The sequence below is a fragment of the Lolium perenne genome, chromosome 4 (genome assembly GCF_019359855.2).
Source record: "Lolium perenne isolate Kyuss_39 chromosome 4, Kyuss_2.0, whole genome shotgun sequence".
In the NCBI taxonomy this organism is placed as follows: Eukaryota; Viridiplantae; Streptophyta; class Magnoliopsida; order Poales; family Poaceae; genus Lolium; species Lolium perenne.
The window spans coordinates 104,687,760-104,693,759 of NC_067247.2; positions in this window are offsets into that span (position 1 = coordinate 104,687,760).

A 6,000-nucleotide genomic window follows, 5' to 3' on the forward strand; every position below is an offset into this window, starting at 1 on the left:
GCATGCATGGCCTACCATGCATGCATTCGTGCATATATTTTAATATATATTTGAACATATTCTTGGGGATTTCAATCTCTCTCTCTCTCTCTCGATCATCTATATATCTTTGGTGGCCAAAAAAACACACACATATACGCATGCACTTTATGCGCAAAGGCGCGTGTGCCTCTAATAATGTGTGTGTGCGCACTCGATCGATGATCCCTAAACCTTAAACCCTAAATAAACCCTAATCCCTAATCCCTAAACCCTAAACACCATAAACATTAAACCCTAAACCCTAACCTCCTAACCCTAAACCCTAAACCCTAATTAAACCCTATATATAGGTCAATGACACTTAATTGTGCATCAAGCAGGCCAGGGGTGCCTTAGCTCGCGGTCCTCTAATTAAATTAAATGTGCCATGCATATATATTGTGTTTAATTTGGGGATTTCAATCGCTCTCTCGTATGTAGCTCTCTCTCTACCTCTCTCTCTCTCTGTCTCTCTCTCTCGTTAATTGGTGGCCAACAACACACACATGCACTTTGTGCGCAAAGGCATGCGCCTCTAATAATGTGTGTGCAGTCGATCGATCTAGTTTTGATTAATCATAGCACACAAATAAAGAAGTTGTATTTGAATCCACACAACCTAATCTAAAACACATAACCCCTAACATGGCCTAATTAATTAACCCCTTCTCTCTACCTAATTAGTGGAAATTGCACAAAATCAAAAGGGGTCCCTCACTAATTATACATATCTGCTAGATTGTGATAAACTTTTGCCCCATATATATTTGGTGGATGGGTGCATCTTGGCATGTAAAACAATTAGTGTTTGCAAACGGCGTTGTCAAAATTTATGTACAAATGATTTCTTTCCATCCAAAGTGCATAAAATGGGAGTTTTAATGAAGAAAGTACAAATAAAATAGCTCAACATGCTTCCACACCCCGATTTTTCACACGAAGTAGAGCATATTTAAAGGATAATTCCAGAGTTTTACTATTTTCAAGCAACTTCGCTAATTTTCCCCCACTCACATGACTTTATGTCGATTTAACGAAAATATGACGAATTTAAACTACATGGGCGGGATAGTTTGAATTGTGCGCGCAGCAAAGGGAACCGCCTATTCCTCAACCTTGTGCACGGCAAATTACACACGCAACTCCATTAAACGCCACCTACCGACCTTAATTATCACCCCGGCGGCCCGGCCGCATGACCCTCCACCCACCCCTACACAACTTATCCCCGTCCGTGCGAAGAGCTTCCCCTCCCCGTCCCGTCCGTGCGAAGAAGAAGCTTCCCCTCCCCGTCGTTCTTCTCGAGACGCACCGGCGGTCAAGTTGATCCATGGTAGGGCTGCTATCTCTAGCTCAATCATGTATCGGGCAAGACGGCCTAACGATTTATATTTTCTTGATGCTGCTAAAAAAATTCGTCAGTATGCTCGAACTAATTGGCACTTTATAGTTTTCTGCTCGATTTGTCATCGATCAATTTGTTCATTTGCATGGGCATATAGAGTCAGTTCTGCACTCGATCCGTTAATTTGCTGAAATGCCATGGCAGAGTTTTGTACACGATCTGTTTGCTAAAATGTCGACGGGAATTTTTTGTTTTGTACTCGACATGATTGCTGAAATGCATAATCATGTAGTATAGTTTTGTACTCGATGGATATACATTTCCTACTTCGCCTTAAATTAATCACCAACCATTGTATCTCATAATTAAACAGATGGACAGAACTTGGATACTGCATGGACACTTATGTTCCCCTTCATATATAAATGGTGTTCAACCCTTTATGGGGTTTATTAGAGCTCATGAAGGTCACAACCTGGACGTGTATTGCCTGCGCTGCACATGTATGAATGGTGAGAAGAGGCCTCACCCTGTAGTGGCAGATCATTTACACATTTTTGGGATGGACCGCACATATGTTAGGCGGGTTTAGCATGGTGAACCATATAATGATCCTTAATTTAGCAGGAGAAGCAGATCTTGCTCACACTGTATGTGTGCTGGCATATGATGTTAATTATTTATATTGATGCTACCGCTGTTTCAATCAATAGTTTGCATTGCTATGCAAGGTTCTGTACTCAAATTTAACTTGTTGCAGATGGATGGACGGGAAGGAGAGAAAAAGCGCTTGCTTCAGGAAACGGGTTTCAGCTCTGGGACATGTGTTGTGCCAGATGAGAAGGTAAATATGTAAAACGGCATTTGTTCAGGTTGCATCCCTTAGATGTTTGTCTAATCGGTTGATGTACTAATTGCAGAAGCATAGAGTTGAAGAGGTCTCTCAGTTTGATGGGAGATTTGAAGATGAATCTCAGTTTGATGCACCTGTGGATGGTACTGATGACGAGCCTTTCATAGACGAAGGTCCTGCACCTGAGATTATCCAGCCTACAGAAGGAGGCCGTGGACCGAGTACACAGCTTTGCGTTGAAGTGGATGCACGCCCGGAGATCATCAGGGGCGTCCGGGTAGTCTCAAGACCACCCAGCCCTGATGCACCTGTGGATGGTACTGATGACGAGCCTCTCATAGACGAAGGTCCTGCACCTGAGATTATCCAGCCTACAGAAGGAGGCCGTGGACCGAGTACACAGCTTTGCGTTGAAGAGGATGCACACCCGGAGATCATCAGGGGCGTCCCGGTAGTCTCAGGACCACCCAGCCCTGATGCAAAATGTTGAGCTACTTTATGATTCGTACTCTTATGTTCTGGTGCTGTAGTATGTTATGATTTGTACGACTTTGGCGCTAGATTAAGCATTCAGTGGATGATCGCGTTGCAAAATTCGACACCCACACAATCAGTTCATCGTATGAGTAGTAGCACAATTACTTCTACAGCGATTCCTGCCAGCGCATTAGTTGGTAGCATGAAACACTTTCAGGTACTCCCCTCTGATTCATATTAATTGACTCAATTCTGTCTAGATATGGATGTATCTAGATGCATTTGTTAACTAGACTAACAAACTTGAGTCAGTTAATATGAATCCGTGTAAACCGCCCAGTCCTTAAGCAGCTAGTTTATTGACTCTGGACTCCAAGCCTCTCGCGGCAAGCCATCGTCGAAGCTTTGACCAGATCTTGGCCCGCAATTTTTTTGTGTGGCGAATAGCAAAGCTTTGACCAGTTCCTCTCGGGATACAGCACGCCGGTGAGCTTGCACGGTTTCCATGAGCACTTTCCGGTGGAACTTCCTCTTCAGCGCCCTCAAGCCGCTGCTGCGAGACAGCACGCAGTGCCTCGAGGTGGACGGAATTCTGGATCTCAGGGCGGGGGGTCCGCATCGTCCGGGAACGATCTCCAGCGGGTTAACGAGGACATGCATGGCGGCCAGGGGATTTGTTTTTTTTTGGTTTGAGCTTGGGATTTGGGGTTTTTTCGGATAGGGGAGGAGGAACCGAGGAAGAGGAAGGAAAAGCCGCGTGCTTGGCGCGTGGCGGTGTGCTTGAATTTCGAATTTTTGTGAAATGTTTCATTTCCCCGCTACAATTCGGGGGTTTCTTGACGCGCCAATGCGTCCCGCCGGGCAGCTTCAAGTGAATTTGGGGTGCCACACTATGAGCCCTAGTTTCAGTGAGACATGTAATGACTAGTCACATCAGTAAGTTCACTGTGTAATAAAATATGTTACCCCTCCCCTTTATGTAGCACCCCTTCTCTCCCGATCGAGTGCCGATTGCCGACGGATGCAAGCCGCTAGCTCGATCCCCTCCTTTCACCTCCACAGTCCAGGCATCCAGCTTGGAGGGGCAAGCTGCATCTAGACCAAGCGGATTAGGTAGGACTAGTAATGTTCTTTCCTTTCTCGAGATCGGTTCTTTTTTCCTCTCCTCGATATCTTGCGCATCTCTTTGCTATTCTGGGCGAAGGGGTGTCTTTCTGGTCACCCTCGAGCTGGGAGTGATTGATGGGGGTGGGGGGCGGGGGCTACCTTTGCTTTGATTGGGGTGTTCTTCCTTTATTTGTCGACATTTGCAACCTTTGTAGTTTCTGCTGATACTCACTGTATCTTTTGTCAGCTTGTACAGGAAAGGTAAGACCTCGGCGGTGGGGGCAATGGAGCGTAAGGCCACCACGCATGTGGGCAGTTGGCTGAGCCTGAGCTGCGTCCCCAGCCCCGCGAAGCAGGTACTCCGTTTGCTTATCCACTCTTTACCTTTTAAGTGTCTCTCTGCATCCTCAATCTGTTCCTGTTCTGGAATATGCTTAAAGTAGCACATGTCTTCAGCTGTTTGTGCGTAAAGCCTCTGTGACACCATGCTCTATATTCTCTGTATCAGGTTGGTACCTCCAGATTCCGTGCTGAGGCTATGGGGAACGAGAATAGCGCCCCACCTGCTGCAGGAGCATGGCCCGATCTGCAGCACAAGAAGCGAAATGCCACTGCCGAGCTGGGCAGGGACCGCCTGTGGGTAAATTTTTTTAACCAACTTACCATGATGTAGTCTGAATCTGATATTCCCTCAGATCCCAAATTAATTGACTCAACTATCTGTAGATACGGATGTATCTAGATGTGTTTTAGCTCTAGATACTACTGCCTCCATCCCAAAGCTTTGGGCTTATATTATTTTTAGAAAGTCAAACTATACCATGTTTGACTAAGCTTTTACCAAAAATCAGTAACATGCAAAATACAAAATTAATATCATTAAATAGATAATAAAATATATTTTCCTACGGTATCTACAGTATTATATTTGTTGATAGAATGTTCTAAAATTTTGGTCAAACTTTGGTTGTTTTGATTTCTCAAAAATAAATAAGGCTTAAGCTTTTGGATGGTGGTAGTACATTCATATCTAGACAAAGCTGAGTTAACTAGTTTTTTTGTCTGTCCATAGCTAGTGTTCACGCTGCAAAAGGCTAAGAGCATCCACTATATGCATCAGTCTATCTCATACAGTAATTCAATATCACTGCTGAGGTCTGCCTTTTGTTTTGCTATTCATATGCAGACTGAAACTTTAGGGCCTTTACTCAAAAGGAAGATCAAAACTGCGGCTGATCAGGCTGCCAGTATGTTGATGCCGCCCCCATCTTCTATATGCCTCTACAAGCACAAGGCCACGCGCCAGCTGGGTGGTGATCTTTTAATGAATATGGTATATTTTCTTAATCCACAAAACATGCCTTGATTTTTCTCTATTTATTGTCGGTTTTTTCTATGCTTGCCAAAAGTTTACAACAACAACAACAACCAAGCCTTTCAGTCCCAAACAAGTTGGGGTAGGCTAGAGTTGAAACCCATAAGATCTCGAAGCCAAAAGTTTAGAAACACCAAATTCGTTTGCTTACAATCATCATACAGTAATGTTCATCTACTCCAGTTCCCCTAACCCAACAAAAAATGATGTTAATTACGATTTTTAGATTAAAAGAGCACCATTAGGCGCTGTTAATTATGACTTTGAGATTAAAATGTCATTTGCAATTGTTAATTACAATTTTGAGACAAATGGTTAGTTTAACCTCGATCTCTTCTGCTCTCCATTTTTCCCAACCGAACAAAAATGTAACCATTCCATTCCTCTGAAATGGAACCATTCCATTCCATTTCACGCTGTTTCTTAACCGAACACACCCTTGCATTGTTGTGAACTGTTGTACATACACGGCCATACCCTTCCACTTACATCCAGCACTATATGCATCAGTTTGTCTCAGAGTCATTCAATATCACTGCTGAGATCTGTTCCCATTCTTATGTAGGCTGAAACTGCTGCGCCTTTACTCAAGTGGATGCAAAATGAGGCTAATGAGGCTGCTGTGAGGACGATGGTGCCGGCACCATATTCCGAAAACCTCTACAAGCACGAGGCCATGGGCCAGCTGGGTGGTGACCTTTTAATGAATCTGGTATATTTTCTTAATCCACATACATGATTTCATTATTATCTGTTTAATTACTGTTGGCTTTGTCTAATGCTTACCAAAAGTTCAGAAACACTGCGTTTGCTTACAATCAT